This window comes from Cyanistes caeruleus, chromosome 9, assembly GCF_971803275.1.
Source record: "Cyanistes caeruleus chromosome 9, bCyaCae1.hap1.1, whole genome shotgun sequence".
NCBI lineage: Eukaryota > Metazoa > Chordata > Aves > Passeriformes > Paridae > Cyanistes > Cyanistes caeruleus.
The window spans coordinates 33,036,760-33,063,616 of record NC_141709.1 but is presented as its reverse complement, the minus strand read 5'-3'; the positions used below and the strand labels follow the sequence as shown (position 1 = coordinate 33,063,616).

The 26,857-nt window shown below is 44.5% G+C and overlaps 1 long non-coding RNA gene across 3 annotated transcripts; it reads right to left on the bottom strand.

Annotated features, from left to right (window-relative positions):
* Positions 1–842: 842 nt before the first annotated feature.
* On the bottom strand, positions 843–25,074 carry LOC111932969 (uncharacterized). Of its 3 annotated transcripts, XR_002866448.2 has the most exons (5): positions 25,001–25,074; positions 13,636–13,738; positions 6,798–6,848; positions 4,027–4,069; positions 843–2,611 (listed from the first exon to the last, which is right to left on the bottom strand). It is a non-coding gene; the product is annotated as an uncharacterized LOC111932969 (long non-coding RNA). The 3 variants fall into 3 exon arrangements; XR_015273681.1 differs by lacking the exon at positions 13,636–13,738; XR_002866447.2 differs by lacking the exons at positions 13,636–13,738; positions 25,001–25,074 and adding an exon at positions 10,197–10,485.
* Positions 25,075–26,857: the final 1,783 nt, after the last annotated feature.

Genomic DNA, 26,857 nt, shown 5'->3' with positions numbered 1-26,857 from the left:
CAGCACCTGGAGGTACTGCCCAACAAACCCAAGAAGCCAAAAACCAGGCCCACGCAAAACACACACCCTCCAGATTTACTCTTTGTTAATTAACACTTTATAATTGTGCAGGTGTAGAAATGTTTAAATAAATCTGGCTTGTAGAGACTCAAGGGCTTCAATAACCCACACCCACAGTTACATTTTTAAGAGTCCTACCAGAGCCACTTGTGTCCTGTAGCAGTAAATTCCAGGAGTTAACAGTTCATCCAAGCATTGATGCAACATATTAATTACTGCAATCATATCCTATTTCCTTGAAATGTGGTTTCTTTCTGCTTTAATGCTTGATTTTTTGACTTCTCCCAGGTGCTGGTGCTCACAGCAATTCCTCATCCCACTTTGTCAAGGATGGGAGCTGGGGCAGATCTGAAACTTGCTCCTCCCAGCAGCGTCTGCAACATCTCTGAGGGACATCAGCAAAACTCTCTTTCATTTGATTTTAATAAATGAAATATAATTCTTCCTGTGCAAGAGCTGCATCAGCTTATCCTTGGCTTTCGTTCATTTAGGTGATTTATGGGCCTGAGATAATTTTTATTTATATTTTTATATATATATATAGATGTATTTTTAGTCAATATTCCTGAGAATACTGGTTTAGCCAAAGCAATCCAAACCCAAAGGATACCTCCCAAAGCTGCCCTAATTGTTACCTTCTATTTCCATTGCTGAAGCAGCATTTGCTCCTTGAAAGTCGAGGATTTTTTCTTTCCATTGTGCTGAAGCTTCTGGACTTCTGTTGGAAAATCTTTCCTGGGCCCAAGTGAGAGGCAAAACTCAGCCAAATTCACACTTAGTGCTCATTTTCATATTACATTTTACTTTGTTTATTAGACTCACCAGTGTAGGACACAAAGGTTTTAAATTTTGAGAAGCCAAGTGCTTTTTCAATATCCTGGCCAAACCACACTTTAAAAAAAAAATTATTTTATTTCTTATATAGGCCCATGCTTGAAAACTTCATATCAGAACTTTGTAATAACAATAATTATGAACCCTGTTAGATAATTAGTTATCAAATCATTGTCACAGCCAGAGCTCAGTCAGTAGCCAGTTGCATTCAGAACTCCAAGGATTTCCAAGTCATCCCATTCCTGCACCCCATCACAAGGTTAACACACAAATAGACATTTTTTTAATAAACTAACCCCAGAAAATGAATGAGGCAATTGTCCTTTGGCTTCCAAAGCCCCGAGATGCTGCTGGTGTGGAGGGAACCGACTGAACAGGTTTCACATTTTCCTGTACAACCAAAACCCACTGAGTGCAGAGCCCTGGGGGCAAAGCCAGGCTCCTCCTGCAGTTCCCATGTGCTTCCTGCCTCCTCTCTGCCTCCCTGGAGCAGCAATCCAGCCTCCAGCACCAGCAGTTCTTCCAGGATGTGGGAATCAGACCCAACGTGCGTTTCCAGCCCAGGGATCCACCAGTGGGGTGTTTCTAAACCTGTTGGGCTCGTGCTCAGTCAGTGGCACACGACAAAATGGTGAGGGAACGAGAGGAAAAATCTCCCTTCAAAATGCTATGGGGGAAAGAGATAAAATAAAAGACCCCAAAATTCAGAGTCTGTGATCTTTGGGTGTGAGTTAAAGCTGCCAATTCAGATAAACTGATGTTTGCCACCTGCTTTTTCAGGGCTGTGGATTAAATCTGTCTCCTACCGTCATAGAATCATGGAATTGTTAAGGTTGGAAAAACCTCTGGGATCCTCCAGTCCAGCACCACCTCCATGTTCACCATTAGACCATATCCAGTGCCACATCCACACGTGTCCTGCACACTTCCAGGAATGGTGACTCCACCACTGCCCCAACCAAGCCTTACCCATGAAGAATTTCCTCCTGCTACCTAATCCAACCTCCCCTGGTGCAAAGCAAAGCCAGTTCCTCTCATCCTGACATTTTGCTTTGGAATAAACCCTGGAGAAAAGGAGGATCACCCTTGCTGGGCTTGTGGCATCCCAAAATTGGAGTGTGAGCTGCTGCAGGCCGGAGAGGGAGGTAGGATGAGGAGCTCTGCTCTGCTAAAAGCATCAAAAACACAGCAAAATTGAGGCCAGGCTTGAAAAACATCCCTTTTTCTTTTAGAGAACGTGGAAAAAGAGCTGGAGCGTCAGTGCTGGAGTATGGGAAGAGGAGGAACATGTGTCAGACATAAATCCCAGCCCCATGGTGGGAGTAAACTCGCTCTGACAGCAGCACAGGCAGATGCCAAGCGGGTCAGTCGGGAAACAGAGCAAGTGGGATGGCTCTGGAATAGCTGGAGCACGCAATGGCCCTGGAGAAAAATACTATTCCTGTAGGGAATGACTCAGTGTGGCTTATTAATGGTGTATCCCCTCTGCAGGGATCGGGGTATTACTGATGGATCTTCTCCAGTTGCTCTGCAGAGAAATATTTCATTTCTATTCTGAAAAGTGGGATTCTTCTCTCCCCAGGCTGTGCTTCCTTCACTCACTGGCACGTCCCTGGACTCTCCCAGCAAATTGGGAGCACCATGTGTTGAAAAAATGTGGTCTGGTCACTGGAAAATCCCCTTTTTGGCACTTTTTTAATGGTACTAATCTTCAGGCCTGCAAACGACACAATAGACACTCCAGAAGGTTATTAGGTAGTTAGAAGATAGTTTGGAATAATAAAATATTTTGGAATAGCAGCCCAATCCTCCTCCCAGTCCTTTCTTTAACTGGTCATGTGCAAACTGCACATCCAGAAACCCTCACAGGGACAGAGCAGCTCCCAGGCCCTCCCCAAGAAAGGAACTGAGGAACTCTTTGTGGCTCTCATCTCTAACCTCCAGGCAAAGGCTAAATTTAATCCTTTGGTGCAAACCCAGAATAAAAATAGAGAAAATGAAAGTTTGCACGAGGCTCCTACTTTTTGCTTTGCTGCAATTCTTGCCCTGTATCATCTCCCAGTTCATGTGCTTCATTCGATTTTCTCATCTGACCCCTTTCCAATTTGCCTTAATTTGATTGTGGCCATCAGCACACGGGCCAAGTCTGAGGGCTTCGTTGATTTTCATGTTCAGTTTCCCATCCCTCTCATTATGTCTCTAAATATTTCCTCTGGAAATAACAGCTCTGTGTTAGTTTTGGCTGCAATTCTTGCTTCCCCAATAAGATTGATCTCTGCTCACTCCTGAGAGTTACGAGTTGCACGCTGGATTAAGCCAGGGGTAGCAGCTCTAATTCTTGGATTTAGGGTGGAATTTTTCGAGTAGCAGTTGATTCATGCATCTGGAAACCGCTCCTCTAAACCTTGTTTTCTTCTGTGGGGACGACAAAAATCAGAAATAACAGTTCCTTGAGCGTATTTCATTAATTCCTGATTGGGAGAGCGCCTGTATAACTGTTTTTAGCTCTGCACTCTTACAAGCACCCATTTTCACAAAGATTACCTATAAGGCTCAAAACTCCAAGTTTTATCTCCTAGAGCAACATCTGCCCACTTCATCAGTCATTCCCCTGCAGATTACAACCAGCAATGAAAATGGAAAAAAAAACCACCTTGGTCTCCTCCCTCTGCAGCAAGTTTGCCTGTGAGAGCATTCTTTCCACAGCACCATCATCACCAGATAATATATTTAATATATTTAATGAAAGCCATCACGTGCGTGGTGTGGGATTTCAAAGTGAGCATTGTGCCCAGCTGCACGGCTCAGGACTGGGAAAACCTGATGTGAGCAGCACAGAATCGCTGCTGAGGGCTCTGATTTTACACTGAATTTTATCCTAAATATCCCAGGGATGGGGGGAAGGGAGAAAACAAACAGGGAGGCTTCAATTTGCAGGGCTGAAATTTTTAAGAGTTAAACACGGGGAGAAGCAGAGCCCACGAGGCAGAGGAAGGGCTGGAAGTTGATGGAAAAGCCTGAGGATCTTGGTTTGCTGCTCCTGAAGGTCCCAGAGAGAGAAAGTAGAAGACAAAGCCAGAAGTTTTGGAGCTTTCTGGTATTCCTGTAAGGAATTTACAGGTATTTTCTTACCTGTCGCTTATTTGAGGTCTGGGCACAAGAACATCTCTTTCTCCTGGAAAAAAAAAATATCAGTGTGGGGTTTAACCTTGGTGTTAAAGCAAAAATTCGTGATACAGGGCAAAGAATCACAGGATGGCACCTGGAACAGACACCATTTATTCCAGCAGCTTTGGATTATTATTATTATTAATTATTATTATTATTATTATTATTATTAAAACCAGAAAAGCATTGATGGCATTTTTTTAACCACTTTTCCAGCAGTCCTGGTAATTTCTAAGTCCTGACCTTTACACAATCCCATCATTGCCTGAGGGAGAGCCTGTCTGGCTGTGAACAGTTCACCTGGCACACATCAGGGTGTTCAGCCTCTTCCTGCTGTACCCCACCTGAGCTTTGTGCTTTCCCAGCCTGCAGGAAAAGCTGCTGGAGCCTCTTCCCCAAATTGTGATTCCATCTCATCCCAGCTCCAGGCTGAGGAGCTTTCCTTAGCTCAGCACATCTCCTTGGCCCATTAAAGACCTGGGATATTTTAGACCATAAAATACCCTTTTAACAGCACAGTTTAATGGGAATTCCATTAGGGATGGATGAGGATCACCAGGAATGACCCCAAAAAATTGTGAAGGAGAAGCAAACTCCACTTAAAACAAGCTGAAGGAAATCTTTGAGCCCCCCTGGTTTTGTCCTGAATCAAGACCACGTGGATTATTAAGCATTTTTTTCATGGTTATGGGTGAAAGGACAGGCCCATGCTGTGAAACAAAGGATACAAATTTCTAATTCCCATTTCTTGATCTTTTCATTCTTCCGTGGTTTTTCTCATTCACAGAAATATTTTAGCTACTAATGGGTGCTTATAAAAAGTACAGACCTAAAAATGGGTACTGGAAAGAGCAAACATGGTTAGGAAGGTGCTGCCAGTGAGATTATTGCTCAAATCAAAACACTGCTTGCTTGCACTTCTTTCATTTTAGGATAATTTGAAAAATGTTTCTAAAAATAGCATTAAATGCCTTCTCTTTTTTTTTTTCCTTTCTTTTTTAACTTGTTTTCAGTGTCATTTTGTACCCTGCACTGGACTAAGGGCACTTTTCCCTCAGCAGCAGATGCTCAGGAACCACACATGAACTCTGATTATATATGAGCAATAGTTTTCCAGAGACTCATAATTTGGCTGAATTTGGATTTTCACAGGTGTTTCAAAGAGCACATTCTTGGCCAGCGTGGCAAAACTTAACCAATCTCAGCTTCTCTCTTCTCTCAACAAATCAGCTTTGTTTTTTTGTTGTCTATAACCTCAGCTGAAGAAATGGCTGAACCTTTCAGCACAAATATCTTGGAGCCTGAAGTGAAAAATAGCTCGGAGCTTTCCAGCACAAATAGGGGAAAAAAGAAACACTACCCAGCCTGCAAACCTGGATCTTATCATTGGGAAATGGCAGGCAGCCTTGGGAACAGGCACTGCTAGGGGCAAGATTTGTAATAATTCTGATATTCTGATCTCTTTATCTTCCTGCTGCATCTCTGCTTTTATCTTCCTGTTGATGCCACGGAATTCCTGGCACCATTTTATTTTGGGTTTTTTTTTCCCCTTTTGCTTCATGTTGGAGATTGGAATGGCTTCATTTGTATTCTTTGGATAAAGCATTCCATGCTGTCCTGGGCTCAGGGCTTGGGATGAGGTGTGATTATCCTTTCCTTTGTGATTATCCTTTCCTTGGCTGGGGGACCGGGTCCTGCTGGAGGATGGAACACGGAGCAGCGAGAACCTTCTAAGGGCATGAGAGGACCTGGAGTGTCACTGGATGAGATGGGCTGGATGCAGGCACTGGTGGTGACAGGGAGGACGTGAGAGCCACCTCTCTCCTGGCTCCTGGGAAATTGGATCCATCCCAGCTGTCCTGGCATGGGAATTCCTTAAGGTCCCTCATCTGAATGTCGCTGCGCTTGCTGAGCAGACACTTGAATCACGATATTGCTGCTATAAATATCAGCCTGAGCCTGGCTCCTGGGGACAGGGAACAACCCTTCCAGACCTCCTGATATGGCTTGAGGAGCTCTTTGGAGGGAGGCTGGCAGATCCTTGTCTCCCAGAGCACGCTCTCTAATTAGGCAGAGGAGGAGGCGGCGTTCCCTGGGAGCGCTGTGCCCCGAGAGCCTTCCCCACGCACTTGGAATTCACATCTCCAGAGCTTGGGAAGAGCTGTCAGCGAGCAGGGAGAGCTGTGTGGTCAGACAGGTTCCACCAGCCTGGCTGGCTGAGGGATGAGCCAGGATGGAGGAGGTTGGTGAGGAGCACTCCGAGGTGTTCAGCACCACTGTCTCCATCTCCCGCTGTCCTGGGAAGTCCTTCCTGAAGTTCTGGCAGGGTGGAGCTCCCCTCACCGTGCTGGGACATCACCATCCTCTCAGGAGACTCCTTTGGCCATGGGGTGAATCCCTCAGCAGCCAAATTTCCATCCCTGGACACTGAGCTCTCCCTCCTCGGCGTTTCCCATCCAACATCAAATACAACCCCAAAAACACAATCCCAAAATCCAGGGGTTTTTCTGCCTCATGAACACCCTCCCCCCATCCTCCTCCTCCTCAGCACATCTGGAATTCCTTTAGCAGCCAGCTGCAACAGGATCCTCACCAGAGCCTCGGGAACACCTTGAGCTGGTTATGGCCTCTGAAATTAGGCAGCCAGTAAGGGGAATTTCCTTTAATTACCTTTTCAGGAATACCTAATGAGCACCTAAATAAATGCTGGAATGACACAATCTGCAGGTAGTTACCTTTTCAATACATCCTGCTCCATGGTTTGGAGTTTCACCACTCATTAGGACCTGCAGAAGTCAAGAAAAGTAAAGAAAATGCATGTTAACCCCCCAAAAAAGTCTGTTTTGAACATCTCTATCTTGCAAGATCTGAGTGTAAATGTAGGATTTGCCTTATTCTGGGGGATGCTATCACAGTGAACCAGTGACAGGCTATTAAAAAGTACCCAAATTAAAACAAAAAACAATATTTGGTTTTTTTTATTATTAATTTGGATACCAAAAATACCCCAATTAAAAAAAACCCAAATATAATTGTCCTTTTTTGTCATTATTTTTAAAACCACAACTCTCTTATGTTTTTGTGGCAGCTTTTGCTGCATTTTTTTGTATCCCTTCATTTAATTTTTTTTTTTTAAAAAAAGAATATTTAAAAATTATTTATTAAATAAAAAAATTAAAAATTATTTCTTAAATAAAAAATTAAAAATTATTTTTAAATAAAAAAAATCAATTATTTCTTATCATGCCATCACTCTACTGTGACTCTGTGTGACACCTGCTTTTCTTAGTTGAATTTCTCCCTGCAAACTTTTAGTCCTGTGTTATCCCTCTAAACTACCCTGTGGGCAGGACTGCAAACTCGATGGAATCAGGGGCCACTTTTCAGGAAAATGATAAATTTTACCACCATTAACAGCAAGATCTGCCAGTGGAAAGGTTGAAACGCACCTGAATCAGTGATTTTTATCATGTTACAAGGTAAATAAGAGAGATTTTCCAGTTTGGTGGAAAATATGAGAATAGAACATGCTCAAGACTTAACATTTTTTGTTTGATCAAATAAATAAATATCCCTGAACTGGGAAAAAAAAAAACATAGGAGAAAGTGATATTTACATCTGTATTCAAACTATAATTAAATTCTAAATTGCTTGGCCTACCTGCTAATTAAGAAGCTCATTTAGAGGCTGGGTAAATAGCAGTCCCAACATGCCTGTCTGGGATGAACCCAGGGAATCCACTCACTTCCCTGCTCCTAAAAAGATTTCTCTGGAAACTCAACAAATTTCAGCCTCAATGACAGATGGCACCTATGGCCACGCTCCTCCAAAATTATTCCTGATTATTAATCAGGATTATAATAATTATTATTATTGTAATATTTGGAATTATTAATAATCAGGATTATCATTATTATAATAATAATCAGGATTATAATATCCTGATTAGGTGTTGTTTTAAGCACTGCAGCTAATGTGGAGTAGAGAACAGAGGAAAGAGAAGCCTCAGTTATTTTATTAGAGTTCAAAGGAAAATATCTAGGAATAAACTGAAATTGTGGACAAGACATTGGATTCAGAGGCACAGAGAGTGCTCTTATCTCTGATACCTGCCTCTGACATCCTAAAAAACACTGAATTTCATATAACACCCTGAAAACAACTGTTAAATAAAAAAACTAAGAGTGTGAGTGTATAAATTAAAAAAATTTCTTAAAACACTGAGTGAAAAAGTTAAAGTTTAGAGTTTAAACTAGTTTAGAGAACTGAAGATAAAAGATTTCGAGTGTTGTCCCTTGTCCTTCTTTCTTCTAGAAGTTTTTAGGCAGTTATAAGTGATTAGATAAAGAATGCCACAGTGCAGCACACAGGTGTTGAGTCATTAATTCACTAAGAAAAATAATTTACTTATAAAAATATAAAAAAAACCTTAAAAAATATCTTTATTAGCCATTTTGCACCTTTCTACCTTAGTACACTGAGCTCCTCGTATGAATGTAATGCAAATAAAAGAAGAATAAACAACCAAGTCAAACAAAGAAGAGAAATCTGCCTCTCTCTCATCAATCCCAGTCCAAGAGAGAACACAAGCACAAATGTCACATCAAGACATGTGAAGACTAAAATCTCAGGCCAGACACCATCAAACTTCGCTGTTCCTTTCCTTCCACTCCTTGGGATTTGCTGAAGAAATCCTTTGGAAGGCTGAAATGGGTGGATTTTAAACAGGAAGCCACGAAGGGTGAGAAGTGGAATCTCCTCACCCCCATCACTTCTCTGGGGTTTGGGATGGAAAAGTTTTGTTTTGTGGCAATCACAAGTGTTTGTGGTGAGAATACATTTAATGGACTGGGTGGAAAGAAAGGTTCTGCCTCTGAAGTTCAGTGCTGCTCTCTTAAGCAACGTGGATCTGCAAATCAGAGATTTCTTTCCTAAATTAAACCTCTGCTCGTTCTTTTCATTTGATTATTGACATCATAATCAGGATGCAATTTGGTAAATATTCCCAGATTATTTCCGAGCAGCACAACAGGTTTAGTCTAGACTTAATTAAAGAAACAAAGAGAGAAAAATCCCAGCTGCTTTTCTTTTTCCATCATCAAGATTGCAGCATTTATCAGTTTGGCTTTGCCTTCTGATTCCTATCACAGATTTCTGCTCCACCACCTAACAAACAGCTGGATGTGCTAAAGAAATAGAACTTTCTTTTTTTCCCCCCTGTTATTCAACATGGAGGTTGGAAAAAAACAAACCCTGATGAAAATGCAGAGGTTCTCCTTGGCATTAAGGAGAAAACTGAGCTTTTCCAAGGAATCCTTAGTTAAGAAGTGACTGAACTCATCTGAAGGTTTCCCATGTCTTTGTTGAAGCAAGAGGAAGTTTAAAGGAAAGTTGTACAAGGACGAGTAAGGATTAACGGGCAAAATCCACAGGAACTCCTTCAGTGCATGGAGGACAGTTCCTGGAAAGGATTCCCTGTGAATATTCCCAGATTCTGGGATCTTCAGCACAGGGAGGACCTGGGGCTGCTGGAGAGATTCCAGAGGAGCCCCTGGAGCTGCTCCAGGGCTGGAGCCCCTCTGGAGCCAGGCTGGGAGAGCTGGGGGTGCTCACCTGGAGAGGAGAAGCTCCAGGGAGAGCTCAGAGCCCCTTGCAGGGCCTGAAGGGGCTCCAGGAGAGCTGGAGAGGGACTGGGGACAAGGCCTGCAGGGACAGGACACAGGGAATGGCTGCCAGTGCCAGAGGGCAGGGCTGGATGGGATCTTGGGATTGCAGGAATTGTTCCCTGGCAGGGTGGGCAGGCCCTGGGATAGAATTCCCAGAGCAGCTGGGGCTGTCCCTGGATCCCTGGCAGTGCCCAAGGCCAGGCTGGGCTCACAGGGGATGGTGGAACGTTCCTACCCATGGATTTTTCAAGGTCCTTTCCAACCCAAAACATTCCACAATTCTCTGTAGGCTCAGCACATCCTGCAACCATCGGAGCATCCCGATAATCCCAGTGACAACATTCCACAGTTTGCAGCCCAGAGGGTGGCTTTGCAGAGCGTGGCCACCTCAGGTGTGGAGTGGGCTTGTGGCAACCACAAAACCCAGAATGGCTGTGGGTTTGTCTCAATCCCCAGCTGAGAATCACCTGATTTCACTCTGTGAGCGATGAGCTGAACAACGCAGCCTTCTCCATCCATTCCTGGAGATGATTTTTATCCCAATGAAAACAGAAAAAAGGGATTGCTCCAGTGTGAGTCACCAGGAGTGGGCAGTGTCCAGGACCTGCCTCTGCCTACCAACAAAAAACAGCAAATAAATGTTCCTGCAGCTGAGGACTGGTGGGGACTTGCCCCAAAGCCTCCTGCAAATCGGCTGCTAATGATTCATCAGAGAAATGAGGAATAGCTGTCATGGACAGAACATTCCTGATACCCTTATCAGCAAAACCTCAGAGCCTGCCTGTACCCATCAGAGTGGAAAGCACGAGGTGTTTAAAAAGAGGGAACAGCAGAGCTCTGTTTGCTCTCCTGGATGGATACAGCTCCTTGGGCTCGAGGGATGCAAGGATTTGGATCATCTTCATCATCTCGGACCTGCCAGCCGCGTGCAGCCCTCCCTCCTGCTGGCAGAAACCAGGCAGAGACAAATGGCTCACCAGCAAAATCCCATTTTTTGATCAGCAGCAATGAAAAGATCTCCCAGCAGAGCCTTTGGTGGCTCTCCAGTGGGAATGACAAATTAGCCTCAGATCCATCAGAGCCACAGGTCACGGCTTGTGTTTCAGCTGCTTCTTCATTCTTTCATTTTTCTTATCAATTATTCAGCAATTAAGCAAATTGTGATTGTGGGGAAGGGTGGCTGGTAAAATAAAACCTCGAGCCAAAGGTGCTCAGATGGCAAAGTGAAAATATTTTCCTTAATTCTGGACAGATCCAATAATCCCAGGCAAAAAAAGATGAAATTTTCCCTGGGAATAAAAATTCAGCTTAGTGCAAAGTAGATATATTTGAAATAATTGTATGAAACAGAATAGTTTAAGTCCTTATGTTTGTCTGAAGGATTTGCCACAGAGGTATCAAATTTATTTTACTTTGGTGAAATTATAGCAGTGCAAACTTATTAATATTCATATATATCAAAAATAGAACCAGGGTCTTCCTCCTTGCACATCACTGACCTCAAAAAAAAAACCCCTCAATCACATGAACTACTCCAAGGCACCTTTGCACTCCCTTTGAAATGATTCTAAATTAGATTAAGTTACCCCAGAGCTGTGATTTGCTTCCATCAGCCTTGACTTCTGAGTCCAATTAACTTGAATTTAGCAGTAGAAGAGTTTATTTTTTAAATTTTTTGGTGGATTTATTAGAATATCCGTGATATAATTCGGCCAATGGAAAATAAATTTGGTATCTCTGTGGCAAATCCTTAAATAGAGATCAACATTTAATTAAATATTCTTTAATTATGTAATTAAATATTAACATTATTTTTTTTCCATACCATTATTTAAAATATATTTACTTTGCACAAAATTTTTCTTGCACAAAATTTTTCTTCCACAAAATTTTTCTTCCACAGAAGAACCTTTTTCACCTTTAAATGAGCAGGTTATCCTTAATTTTACCCCCAAAAATTAAATCATGCAGAGGGGACATTCGAAAAATTGAAGGAATGCATAGAAATGCTCAAAAGGACCTTCAAAAATTTTGGTTTTCTGGTCATCAAAGATGAGAAAATACAAACTGGCACAAATATTTCAATAATTTTTGCCCTAGTCAAGGGAGACAGAGGCGTAGCCACACAATTAAACTCTGCCCTGACTTGCTCAGCAGCAACAATTTAGAAACTGGAAATGTGCAGGAGTCAACCTTGGGGTGTACACAATTCATTTAGGAGGGATGCTGCCCAAAAATATCTCCCCAAAGCTCGGTGATATTCCCAAACCCAGCCCTTGGAGAGGTTCAGGGAAGGGGAATTTGTCCCTGTGATGGCCGAGGGAGGTTTTATAGAAGTGGGATGATGGAAAACAGGATATCACATCCCTCTGGGGCTGCTTTTAGAGCTGGAATAAGAATTTGCAGGAGGAGCAGACACAACGGGGCAGGTGGAAACGTTCCAGGCTGGCTCAAGGAGGATATTGTGTCTGAGGGAGAGAGGAATGAGCCACAATACAGAGCTTGGCAAGAGAGGCAGAAATTGTTTGGATTGAAATAAAAGATAAAAAAAGACCAAAAGAAGGGAGATAGGAAACTATTGTAGCCCATCTGGAGGAAATCAGAAAGCAGCCAGGAATATTGATGTGGATGGAAAAGGGCCCGTGGTGGCAAAGCTCTGCTGCCTGGGATGGTGTGTGAGGCACAGGGCTCTCCTACCTGCTGCATTTCACTTATTCCTTGATTTTTGAAGCTTTTTGAAACCTTTAGGACTCGCAGCCAACTTTTCTCCTCTCTCTAGAGGCCACCAGCCCAAAGGACATCGGGCTCTCCTCCTCCTCCTCCTCCTCCTGGTCCCTGCCCTGAGGTCACCTCAGCCATCCAGATCCAGCTTGAAACAACCCCTCTGGGTTAAACTTTAAACAAAAAGTGATTTAAATCCCGCTGAATTCCCCAGGATGGTTCAAAGGAGGTGGAAAAGGGAAGGAGCAGCCAAGGATGGAGCTCATTTAATCCCACTGAAAATGCAACACGGCAAGAGGGGCCAGCACTTTTCCAGAGGAACAGGATCCAACAGGATTCCCCTCCCTGTTCCCTCCTGGACATCTGGAGGCAATATGGGAGTGGAGGTCAGCAGCCCCACACAGGGAGGGAAAAAAATTCATTTAAAAATCCACAAATAAAGTCCCAACATTTAAAGGGATGTAGCACAGAGGACGATGTAATTTCATTACAATGAAAATGGAAATGAATTCTGCATTTGGAGCTTCAAAGCCCTGGCCTTGATCTGTTTTGGGGAGAAAGAAACCCCCCTGGGGTGCTCAGGTTTGGCCAGGCCTCCAGTGCAGCAGGTGCCAGAGGTGTCCATGGATCCTCTGCTTGGACTGGGATGGACTGGGAAGAGTTCTGAGTGCTGGAGCTGTGGGGCTGAGCGAGCCAAAGGCCACGGCCTGGGCAGGAATTGCTTGGGAATGGCTCCTGGACCCCTGGCAGTGCCCAAGGCCGGGCTGGACGGGGCTTGGAGCAGCCTGGGACAGTGGGAAGTGTCCCCATGGAACGGGAGGAAATGGGATGAGCTTTAAGGTCCAACCCAAACCTCCCCTGGCCCAGCCTGGGACCATTCCCTCTCCTCCTGTCCCTGTTCCTGGGAGCAGATCCCAAATCCCCCCGGCTGTCCCCTCCTGCCAGGGACTTGTGCAGAGCCAGAAATTCCCCCTGAGCCTCCTTTGCTCCAGGCTGAGCTTTCCCAGCTCCCTCAGGGATTCTCCAGCCCCTTCCCAGCTCCCTCAGGGATTCTCCAGCCCCTTCCCGGCTCCCTCAGGGATTCTCCAGCCCCTTCCCAGCTCCCTCAGGGATTCTCCAGCCCCTTCCCAGCTCCCTCAGGGATTCTCCAGCCCTTTCCCAGCTCCCTCAGCCTCTCCTGGTCACCTTCATGGTTCCAGGAAAATCCATCCTGCAGGGACGCTGAAAACGAGCTCAGCCCGAGGTTCCTGGATCAGCCGTGGGACATCTCCTGACCGAGAAGGCAGCGCTGCACGAGGTGACAGGGAGAATCCTCACTTATAAATTAATCTGTCCAAAATTCACACAAATTTGCTCCGTTTACAAACAGAAAAAAACCCCAGAACATAAGGTTTAAACGGTGGAAATAATCTGATGCAAGCATGGGAAGCTGCAGATGTGCTTCCCGTCAGGATCAGGTCAGGCCATCTCCAAAAAAACCTAGAAATTCCCAAAACATCACGGGCAGGCGCCACAAATGGATTGAGAAGGTTCAATTCTGAGCAGCAGGAGGTGAGGAGATAAAAACCAGGAGGAGCATCCAGAAGAAAACACCCCAGGAAGGGAGAGGGAGCATGAGGGAAGAGGTTTGGGAACCTCACAAAGATCACGGCCAAAAATCAGGGTAAAAACATCTGGGACAGGGGGAGAAGCCTCAGGGATGTGGAGGTTTGGAATATTTCTCCGTTTGGAGAGAAGCTGGATGATATTTATTTATTTTGTCTATATATATATATACAAAATAAAATTATACATAAAATAAATTTATACACAGAAAAAATAATTTATACACAGAAAAAAATTAATTTATACACAGAAAAAAAGTAAATTTATACACAGAAAAAAATAAATTTATACACAGAAAAAAATAAATGTGTACACAGAAAAAAAAATTATACACAGAAATAAAATTATACACACCGAAGAACCACACAGGTAAAAAATTAAACGTACAATTAAAATGAAATCATACACACAAAAAGATAATAGATGCCATCAAAGTGCAAAATGTTTTCTGCTCATTGGTAGAAAGCTTGAAATGCCCATTCCACGAGGGATCCCTACCAATAACGAGGCAAAATCCACCTTTTTTTAAAGCTGGAGATATCTCCTGAGTTTCTTGTTGGGGATGGGAAGCATCCCTGCACTGAGGGGCTGCAGAGGGTCCAGGGAAGGGAGCTGGGAAGGGGAGCAGAGGAGGCTCAGGGGGAATTTCTGGCTCTGCACAGCTCCCAGGAGCAGGAGGGGACAGCGGAGAGCCTGAGCTCTGCTGCTGGCAGGGTTGGGCTGGCAGGGATGGATCCCAACCCTGCAATTCCATCCTGGCCTCTGGAAAAAAGCTCCGAATCCCTCAGGCTGCTCCTGCTTCCCAAACTGCCTGAGAGACAAAACCTGACCCTTCTCCAAAGGCTGGGCTCTGCACCTGTGGCTCCAGCAGCACTGCCACAGGTCACAGGGAACATTGCTCTGTTCAGCACTAATTAAACATTAATGAGGAGCCTCTGCTCCTCCTTTTCCCAGCATCAGCAAGGCAAAAACTTCAATCCATGCTCACAGGGGTGACAGCAACCCCTGGGGACGTGCAGAGCTCCTGCATTGCTTTATAAAGTGAAAATCTGGAGGTGCACGAAACAAGAAAAGCCATTAATCCAAATGAAATTTGCATTTCGATGCAAATCATCCCTTAAAGATTTGAAAATGATCTGCACCCCCTCTGCTGGGCTGCTCCTGATGTGCAAACATTTATCCAAAGGCAAATTTCCAGGAGAGCTCGGCCTGCCAAGCATTTGGAGCAATGTCCCGTCCCTGTCAGGAGTTATTGTGCACCCACACCACGGGCAGATGGAAAAAGCAGAGAAATAACAGAGATAAAGCAGAGAAATAACAACAGATTCCTCAAATAAAACAGAGGAGGAAATCTGGGAAGAGTTGGATTTGCTGTGGGCAAAAATGGAAAGGTTAAAGACAGTAAAAATCCCCACAGGTTATTCTGCATAAGAACATTATCTGCTGTTTTCCATATCCATGAAGAATAAAAGCAGAAGAAATCAGTTCAGTTCTCAGCAAGAGGGATTTTTGTCAGACACTTAGGAAAAAACAAGGTAATTATTCTCAGAGAGGAGACTCTGAGGTGTCTGACAGCCTAAAAGCCACCAGTGAGGGATGGAAAACAAAGCAGAAGGATGGATGTGGAAAAGAAAGCAGTGTTTCCCTACAAAACCTTCCCATTTTAATTGAAAATTCAAAGCCAAATTTTTGATTTTGCTTTTATGATTAAGAATTAAAACCAGGTTCTGCTGAATTGCCTGTACTAGTGAGCTGTAGAAATATAAAAGAGTATAAAATCTAATTTCCACTAGAAAATATTTTTATCAGTTTACTTTGCCAAGTGAAGTAAAAATACCCAAAACCCCCCAAATCCTAAAAACCTCATCCAGGACATTCCACTCTGCTCTCCACTTGCCCAAACTGCTGTCCCTGTGGTGTCAGTGGCATCACCTGGTGTGACCCCAGACCCCACTGTCCCCACCCCAGACCCAGCATTTCCTCACTGCTGCCTCGTTCTTGCCTTTGCTCCAAATTATTCCAGCCACAACATCTTAAAAATAAACTCTCAACTTGTTTCTTCCCAATGTTTTGGATATTCATGTGGGGGTTTTTTTTCCCCTTCCTTATTAAAATCCATTACAAATAAAAATCCCCAAATTATTAAAAACCCAAAAATTACATTTTGGGGTTTTTTTTTTCCTTCTCCTAGTCCTCAAATATTAAATCTTCCATACCACAGGGTGAGGGCCACAGAACAGTGCCATGTGCTGAAGGATGGAAAAGCTGGGATGTGGCTGAGCCTGTCCCAGCTCTTCAGAATATTCTCAGAATATGCAGGAAAGGGACTTGGAATTCCTGGAAACAACCTGAGCTTGGCCAGCCAGCCCTTCACAAACTCCAGCTCCAATAAAACAGCCCAGGCAACGCTCTGGGATAGTTCAGGCCATTTTTTCACCCATTAAATGATGATTATTTATCCAAGCAGACACACGGCTGAGCTACAGCTGCTGGAATTTTAAACTGTGCCCAGAGAAATCTCCCTCTCCATCCCCAGAGGGTTTGGGAGCTCTCCCTTTCCCCTCTGGTGACACTTGTGTGACACTTTAATGACACTTTGAGCTGCCATTTCAATCCCATCTCTCACACAGATGGTAACAGGAATATTTGGGAGCTCACACAGCGACATGACCCGCTCTGAACATTTACAAATGTTTAGCAAATGTCTTTGTTGGAAGGAAGAAACGAAACTCTTTTGTTTGGTGGGCTGAGGAGCTCTGCTTTGCTGACAGATGTGCTTTTCTGCCCCAGAGAAGTTACCATGTGCAAGGGAACGGCGCTGGGTGATGGATCACAACCGTGGGGGGCCGATGACAAAAATGACAGAGCTCACATCTGGGCTCGGCTGCATCGAGGAGGGAACCGGAGCAGATCCCCGGGATGCTCAGCTGTGCTCAGGGAGTGGGGCTGGGAACAGCCTGGGGGGAACAGGGTGGCTCTGGGAGGTGGGAATAAGGATTGATCTGGGAGCAAGGATCGCTCCAGGAGATGGGAGCATGGATGACTCCAGGAGTAAGGATTGCTCCAGGAGATGGGAATATGGATTGATCTGGGAGATGGGAGCAAGGATGACTCCAGGAGTAAGGATTGCCCCAGGAGATGGGAATATGGATTGATCTGGGAGATGGGAGCAAGGATGACTCCAGGAGTAAGGATTGCCCCAGGAGATGGGAATATGGATTGATCTGGGAGATGGGAGCAAGGATGACTCCAGGAGTAAGGATTGCTCCAGGAGATGGGAATATGGATTGATCTGGGAGATGGGAGCAAGGATGACTCCAGGAGTAAGGATTGCTCCAGGAGATGGGAGTGAGGATCACTCCAGGAGAGCAATCCTTACAGATTGCTTTGAGATTGAGAGTGGAGATCTCATTGCCCTGAGATGGGAGTGAGGATGGCTCCGGGAGATGGGAGCAAGGATCACTTCAAGAGATGGGAGCTGGGATTGCTCTGGGAGCTAAGAGTGAGTATCACTCCAGGATCGCTCTGAAATGGAGAGTGGAGATCTCGTTGCTCAGAGATGGGAGATGGGAGCGAGGAACACTCCAGGAGATGAGAGCAAGGATCACTCTGGGAGATGGGAGCGAGGATCACTCCAGGAGCAAGGATGGCTCCAGCCCAGGGCCATAGCTCCCAGGTGAGGCAGTGCCTGTGGAGAGATCCAGGCGCTCCCAGGGGACCGAGCTGTGCCCACTCTGACTCTGCTGGGGGAGGAGAGCAGCACCTGGAAACACCAGGGAGGGTCAGTGAACGCTGTAAGGGTCACAGGACAAACTGAGCTGGAAGGGATCCAGCAGGATCATGGATCCAGCTCCTGGCCCTGCACAGACACCCAACATTCCCACCTCTGGCAGCCTCGGGGCTGTGCCCATTCCCTGGGGATCTGGGCAGTGCCAGCATCCTCTGGGGGAAGAACCTTTCCCAAAATCCAACCTAAATCCCTCCTGGCCCAGCTCCAGCCGTTCTCTCCCCAGTCCTGCACTGGTCACACAGCCCCAGGCTGCTCCAGCCCCAGTATCCAGCCTGGCCTTGGACACTTCCATGGATCCAGGGGCAGCCTCAGCTTCTCTGGACACACTTCCAGGGCCTGCCCACCCTGCCAGGGAACAATTGCTTCCTAGAAATACATACAGACGTGCTGGCCTGTAATATCCCATAATCCATTAACCCCAACCCGATGTATTACACGAGCAGCTACATGTGCATGCCTGGATAATTCAATTTTCATCATTTATAAACACAGCCCTTCATTGTGGCAACTGCTCCCGCACGTGTCATGGAAAAACATAAATCAACAGAATAACAGGATTGACTCCCATCCCAAGCTTTCCCCCTCACGAGGAGCTGAGCTCCACAGCAGCTTCCCAAGTGATTTGGGAGGCCTTTTGGCCAGGGAGGTTCTACCATAAAACCCTCCAAGAACTGCCTAAAATTAAAGGACAATTTCCCCATCCCACCACTGCTCCAACCTGCTCGGAAGATGCCAAGCATCCCCCTAAGCCTCTGATTATTATTTCTTCCAGATGCTCCCCTTGTGCAGGGGCTGTCTGGATGCCTTTGATCCATTAAAATTCCAGCCCTGGCTGTGGTTGAGGGTTGGATCTCTCCATTTGCTGTTCCCTTCCCTGTCAACATCCATTATGGGAGAGCCCAGCACTCTCCAGGCCACGGGCACCACCTCCAGCAGCAGCAGGATGGAAGAGCTGATGGATGGCAAGGACAGGAGATGGGGGAGAACGGCAGAACATCTGGGACAAGTTAAATTCTCATTCCTCACAGCTGTGGCCTGCTGACAACAGCTGGAATCCCGCCTCGTGTTCAGCTCTCCCCTCGCAGGGACAGCCTTCCAAGGCATTTGGGAACGGGGCCAGCAGATGGATGGAGATCTGCAGGCTGGAAAAGTCACCAGGACAACAGCAAAGCCAAAAGGAGCAGCATTTCTCATGAAATCCTGCTGGATTCCTGCTGGATCCAGGCTTTGCAAAGGTAAAGGTGATCAATACTGCAGCTCCACTCCCCTGGCCCTGGGGAATTCCTGGCTTCAGGAATAAAAGGAAGCTTCAAAACTCCCAAGGTTTTTATTCAAACCATCCTCTTCCAGCCTGTCTGTGCTTGGAGGGAAAGAACCTCCCAGATTCCCAGCAAATGGAATTGCAAGGTGGACCCAGCAATGGAGATCATCCAGCTCCAGCTCTTCTCCTTACCTTTGCTAATTCCAGTACAAACCAGTCTAAAATATATCCTGTATTATATCTAGTATAAAATATATCTTGTATATATCTAGTATAAAATATACCCTGCATATATCTAATATAAAATATACCCTGTATTATATCTGGTATAAAATATATATCTAGTGTAAAATATATCCTGTATATATCTAATATAAAATATACCCTGTATTATATCTGGTATAAAATATATATCTAGTGTAAAATATATCCTGTATATATCTAATATAAAATATACCCTGTATTATATCTGGTATAAAATATATATCTAGTGTAAAATATATCCTGTATATATCTAATATAAAATATACTGTGTATATACCTAGTATAAAATATATCCTGTATTTATCTAGTATAAAATATATTCTCTATATATCTGGCATAAAATATACCCTGCATATATCTACTATAAAATATAAAATTATAAATAGTATAAAATATATCCTGTATTATATCTAGTATAAAATATATCCTGCATATATCTGGTATAAAATGTATCCTGTATTTATCTAGTATAAAATATATCCTGTATATATCTAGTATAAAATATATCCTGTATATATCTCATATAAAATACATCCTGTATATATCTAGTATAAAATATATCCTGTATTTATCTGGTATAAAATATATCCTGTATTATATCGAGTATAAATTATATCTTGCATATATCTAGTATAAAATATATCCTGCATATATCTAGTATAAAATATACCCTGTATTATATCTAGTATAAATTATATCTTGCATATATCTGGTATAAAATATACCCTGTATTTATCTGGTATAAAATATACCCTGCCCCACTGCTGGGCTGGTGGAATAGCCTGGAGAAAGCTCCAGGAAGCCACAGGGCAGATGGCTGCAGTGCTATTTTTTCCAGGTATTTCGTTAATCCAAGAGAAAGCCAAGGAGATTTAGTGGATTTTAAACAGCCCCTTCAGATATTCTCCAAAAATCAAGCAGCCCTTCAAAATTAGCGGTGACTCCTGGATTGCAGCTGCCTGTCATCCTCCAAATCTGCTTAAGGGTCTGGGAAGTGTTTTTGTGGGGAGGAATCAAAAGATGACAGGAGACTATTTCTCAGCCCAGTTAGATTCCACAGGGATTATAAATAATACAGATTTTTTTTTTGGTATCTTTGTGCTCAGAGAATTCACTGATAAAGCCAAATCACTTCTCTGACTGAGGCCAAGTACATTTTCTCTGTCTGGCTTTTCCTATGGATATTCAGGAATGACCTTTAAGGTTTCAGGCTGTATTTCTGTCACTTAGAAAAATCAAGGTACAGCAGAGACCTGACACATGCAGTACACGCTGCTTGTTTTGTGTTCTCCCCGAGTCATTCCTAAACAGATATTTATTCAGAACTTTTTTCCTTTCCATATTTCACCAAAAAAAATTAAGAATTTTAAAAATAATTCTGCAGTTTCTTTGACTTGGTGGGTTGGACCAGTGCTAGGGATGTTATTAAAGGAGGAAAATACAATTCCTGTCCGTGGATCATCATCATCCTCACCCTGTCAGGATTCATCTGCAGGTGCTGGGGAGAGGGGAGCAGAGCCCTGCTGGAGCTTTGGGTTTTTCCTGAACAAAGGATTTTTTGTTTGGATTGGACCCTCCACTGAACTCTTCCCCCAAAAAGCAGCACTGCTCTTCTCCCTCCCACTCTAACCCTCCTTGTGCAGGGAGGGATTTGGCTTCTCACTAAACACCCATGGTGGGTTTTTACCCAGATTTGGGGAAAAAAAGTCCCAAAATCCCATTTTGCTTGGAATAAACATCCAGGGTCTTTTTGGAGCCTGCAGGGATATCCCACTCGTGTCCCTGTGCAGGTTTGTTTCAGCAGCTGCAGAGCTCCCAGGGCTTGGAATTTTCACATCTCATGGAAAGAATCTTTGCTTTCTGCTTTCCTCCTCCACTCGTGAAAAATCAAGATAAATTCACAGACCTCGCTGTGAGCTTGTTGGGCTTTATTTCCCTGGGGAAGAACCCAACCTGTGCCTTTCCAGCTCTGATATTTCGGACTATTTACATTCCTGCAGCCTCCAAAATCGGCTCCTTTCCCTGTCTGGCAGCATTTCAGGTTGAAATTATAATGTTGGGGGAGCTGGGTAATGTCAGGGGCTGCTCCAGGGCACAGTCCCCATTTCAGGCCATCCCACTAAATTAAAGTTTGTGGGATTTTAGTCAGAGCCCAAGCCAAGATCCTTAAGCTTCAGAAAATGAACATGCCACTGTAACCTAAACCAATTCCTAGGGAAATTCCTCTGGCAGCAACTCTGGATACAGAAATCCCAGCTGGTTTTGGGGAGGGAGACACCCTGGGCACTTTGTGCTCCTCCTTCAGCCTCTCCTGCTCCCAAAAAACCACCAAACCCCACTGGCAGAGGGTTTGTCAACCTGCCCTGCTCTCCAGCTCGCAGCACAAAGTGTTTTCCTCTCCTGGGATACAAGTAGAATATCCAGGAATTCCTGATCTGCTGGAAATGGGAATGCACGGGGTTTATTTCCTGAATTAGCTGAATTAAATGCATCATTCCTGGCTGATTAGAGGCACACGGAGCGAGGAGAGGAAATCACTCTGCTGACAGCAAGGGGTGAGCAAGGAGACTCCCAGGGGAAAAGGCTTCATTTTATCCCAGCCCATGATAGATTTAGTGTATGATTATTACAAATTAACCAGAAATTGGAAGCCAGACAGTTTCCTGTTCACGGGGAGGAGATGGAATATTAAACACTCGGTGCAATTATGAGGAATTATTTCCATTTGGCATAAATCATTCTCCAGCCCCCATTATCTGCCTGCAAAAAGCACAAGTGTCTTGGCTTCTCCACATAAATAACTTCCTTGAAAATTATTCTTGCGGGGTCTGTGAGCGATGGGCTAATCCTGTTATGAGATTTTAATGCCAAATTACATATTCAGCCTGGAATGATATTATTGAAACTCCTTCCCAGACCAGCAGCACAATCAGAGTTTTTTCATTTCATTTTTTCATTTTTTTAATCCATTTTTTCCCCCCCATTTTACAATGCCAGAAATAATCCATGGACAAAACTCCTAGAGCATCAAACAGATATTCCTGATGATGTTTTGGTATCTCTGGATCTGAGTAATTCATCCCCAAGTGCAGGAGGGACTTCACTAAAGGGCAATTCCTGGATTTCTTTGGCAAAAAAAATAAAAGCCAAAATATCCCTCATTTCCCAGGCACCAGCTCCATTCAGGAGCAGAGAGGGAAACTTTGAAAATTGATAATGGAATTTTGAATAGCTGCTCTCTGTCTAAAAACAGCAAACTAAAACTGCTAACCCTGACTTGGTCCAGCTATTATGTCACAATCTTTACATCACTTTACAATTACCACCTTTACATCAATTGCTGTCCAATTATTTTTGACTATTAATACATATTTATAATAGAAAAACACGTTTGATTATTAATCACAACAAACTTGGACCTACAAGTGAGAAAACTCACAGAAGTCAGTTTGCTTTACAGAAATACACTGCACAATCATGGAAAAAAACACATGGAAGCAGTGAGGATGGAGAGCCCTGGTAGACCTGAAGGGTCTGGGCAGGATTTTGGATTTTATTTTAATTTTATTATTTATTTGTATTTATTTTTATTAATTTTTATTTATTTATTATTTTTTATTTTGGATTTTTATTTTATTTTACAGATTTTATTCCATTTTTCTACACCTGGAGTCTCTCAACCCTAGAACAGCAAACCAGCTGCTCTCACCCCGTTAAATTCAGATTTTTCCCAGCTCTTTGGGTGAAGCTGAAATGGCATTTTTCTGCAAATAAATCGGTTTTTATTGGAATTTCCCTTTGCTTCTGTTTTCACTGCAGGTAAGAATATTATAGAATATATATTTCCTATGATAACATTGAATTTTTAGATGTTTTTAAGCCACGTGGCAAACCCTGAACCCCTCCTGTGAGCTCCCAGCAGCAGCTCCAGAGCTTTTTTTGTCCTGCCAGACACAAAATCCTTGGAGAAAGGAGGAGATGCTGCCAAAATTTGTCTCTACTCTTGATTTACTCCACATTTTATTCATTGTCTTTTTAGGGTCACAGCCTGGCAGCTCCTACCCTCCACTTTCTCTTACCCCAAAAGCGATTTTGTTGCTCTGAGGGGTTTTTTGGGGGGTTTTAGGAGGACAATTTTGGCATTCCTGCAGGATTTATGGAATGCTTTCTATTTTTCCAGTCACCATAAATTAACTCACCTCCTTGGGAAGTGATGTTTTCCTTAGCAAAGCATCCAGCGTTTTCCAGCCTGTTGCCATTGGAAATTCCAGTTTTCCCTTTCATTTGAGCCTCGCAGGAATTAATAAATGTTTCAGATCTATTTAGAGCAGTGGGTGAGGCCAAACCGTGCTGGATTCAGGGCAAAATTGGGAATTCAGTCTGGCAGGAAGCTACAAATCCACGTCAAAATGGTGATGGTGTCCTTTGGGACGGGGAATAAACCTTTCCCCGAGCTGGGCACGAGGCTTGGCCGGGCTCTGAGTGCCAGGAGAAGCTCCTGAGCCTCATTCCAGAGGGAAGGAATGGTGTGAGCACAAATTCCACAGCAGAGCATCCCCAGCTGGGCAGCCCTGATCCGCAGGGAAGAACTGGAGGAAAGGACAATCCAAATAAAAGGTGACCTCAGCACTCCCAAAATTCCCCCTCCAAAAGCTGCCTGGAGAAGCTGGGAATGCCCCTGGAGCCCTGGGAGTGCCCAAGGTCATCTTGGAGCAGCCTGGGACAGTGGAAAGTGCCCATGGCAGGGCTGGAACTGGATGATTTTTAGATTCCCTTCCATCCCAAACCACTGCAGGACCCTGTGGCTGGATCCACTCACACCCTCGGTTGTGATTCCAGGACAGTTTAATTCTCCTCAACAACACATTAAATATTACTCAATTACTCAGCCTGCATCTCACATTAAATATTATTCAATTACTCATCCTGCATCTCACATTAAATATTATTCAATTACTCATCCTGCATCTCCTCTAAACTCAAATACCTCCTCACGTGGCCCCTGCAAGCAGGAAAATTGGCATTTTGTGGGAATGTGGATCCATCAGGGAGTTCCAGCCCAGGAATGACAAAGGGAAGGGCTCTCCCCACACCCCAGGGTAAGGACAGACCATAATTCATCTGATATTCCTGCTGCAATTCACGGTGAGGAATTAACAGGGCTTCAGTGTGGCACCAGCAGCATTTCCTGGCACAGAAATTGGAATTTAACAATTGCCATTGAACAATTAATTGCCATTTAACAATTTCCATTTAACCATTAATTTTCCATTTAACAATTTCCATTTAACAATTCCTGGGCCACGGTTTCACCTCCCAGCTGCCCTGGCTCTGCAGCCAGGGGGAAACCTCGGAGCTGCAGCATCCAGCAGGGATGGGAGAAGAGCTGGAAAGATTCCAAAGGGATCTGGGAGATTCCTCTGCCCGGCTTGGGTTGGTTCCTCATCCTCTGCTCAGGTTACTCAGGACTATCCTGAATTCAGGACAGAATATCTAGAATATTTGCTGATCTCCCCTTTTTTATCCATGAGAAGCCCATGGTTGTTCAAATACCCTGAAAAAGCTGCATTATCTCCACCCAGGGGCTGGTTAAATACAGATAAAAAGTTGTGAAATTGCTCTGAACTCACCCAGCACACCAAAAAAATTATATTTTCCTGAAGAGCGAGCTCTGCAGAGGAAATGCTCCTGAATTCTGTGCCCAGAGCTGCTGAACTGGCCAGATTTAAAGGCTCAGAGCATCTCCTGCAGAAGGGACACACCTGAGGAAGGTATTTGAGGTGGGTACTAATAATTAAATACTAATTCAGGCTGCCACAGAGGCTGTCAGTAAATTGTTGCTGTCAGGAAAAAGGGGAATTATTCCCAGGAAAAATAAAAATAAAGCATCAAACTGCTTCTCTGTCCTGCCCCACATTCTAGGGGTTTATATGGTGCCCTGTGGAGCATCCAAGGAGAATTCCTGATTATCTGAGAGCCAGAGGAGATCCCAAAGTGAGAGAGAACTGCTCCCCCCAGCCCAGGCTCCACTTCAAGGCAAACCTTCCAACCTTTAGGGCTGCTCACACCAGCTGGCCTCAGGATCTCCAGATCGTTCCTTATTTTATTTTTTATTTCAATTTAAATTTAACTTAAAAAAAAAAAAAAAAAAAAAAAAAAAGGAAAAAAGAAAGACAAAAGAAGCCGAGGAAAGCACTTTGCCTCGGGCATCAATCTCATTGAGAATGGCTTCACACCTCTTTCTTATGCTCAGAGTCAAATGAAAGATTTGTTTGATTTCCTCACCCTCATAAAACTCCTGTTCCCTCACCTCCCTTTCAAGTTCCATCTCTTTGTCCTCGGATGCTCGCAATCATTACCAAGTTTTACCCCGAGATAAAAGAGATCTCCAGGTTCTCTCAGCCCTGCTGGAGGTTTGATCGCCCTCCATGTGGGACGTGGAGCCCCAGGACACCTGCGGTGGGAAAAGGAGCGGGAGGAAGGAGCTCCAGGCCACCTCTGCATGTTCAGGCAGCATTTTGAAGTCACCTGAGCTCGTGGCCAGGCTCCCACCCTCAGGAAGAACAGGATGGTGAGGAGTAAACACCTGAGGAACGAGCGACGCAGGCGTTGGTAACCGAGGCTCTGTGGTGGAAGCTGCTCCCAGGAGCACCAGACCTTCCTTGCCTCGTTTCCCTGTGAACGAGCTCTTCTCCACTTCATTAACCTCGGAAGGATTTCAAACCTGCCTTTCTCAGGAAATGTTGCTGCCTTTTGATTTGGTTTCTCCTCGGGCTGCGTGTCACCTGGGGAAAAGCCCAGGAGATTTCTTAGCAGGAGGGTAAAGCAGGGCTTCAGCTGGATTTTAGGGAAAGTTTTGTCATGGAAAGGGATGTGCAGCCAGGGCAGGGCTGGATCCCCCCCTTGAGGGGTTAAAAGCCCTGGGGATGTGGCACCTGGGGACATGGGGTGGCCTTGGCAGTGCTGGGGGACTCAATGGTCCTAAAGGTCTTTTCCCTCCTAAATGATTTCCTGATTCTGTCATTCCACAGACGGTTAAAAACAGAACTGAGCCCTTTGGGCAGCTGACACGCCAAGAAGGAGCTCCTGAGAGTGGGGAGCATCCAACATCCATCCATCCATGGATCCATCCATGGATCCATCCATGGATCCATCCATCCATCCATCCATCCATCCATCATCCATCCATCATCCATCCATCATCCATCCATCCATCATCCATCCATCCATCATCCATCCATCATCCATCCATCCATCATCCATCCATCATCCATCCATCCATCATCCATCCATCCATCATCCATCATCCATCCATCCATCATCCATCCATCATCCATCCATCCATCCATCATCCATCATCCATCCATCATCCATCCATCGTCCATCATCCATCCATCATCCATCCATCATCCATCCATCATCCATCCATCATCCATCATCCATCCATCCATCATCCATCATCCATCCATCATCCATCCATCCATCCA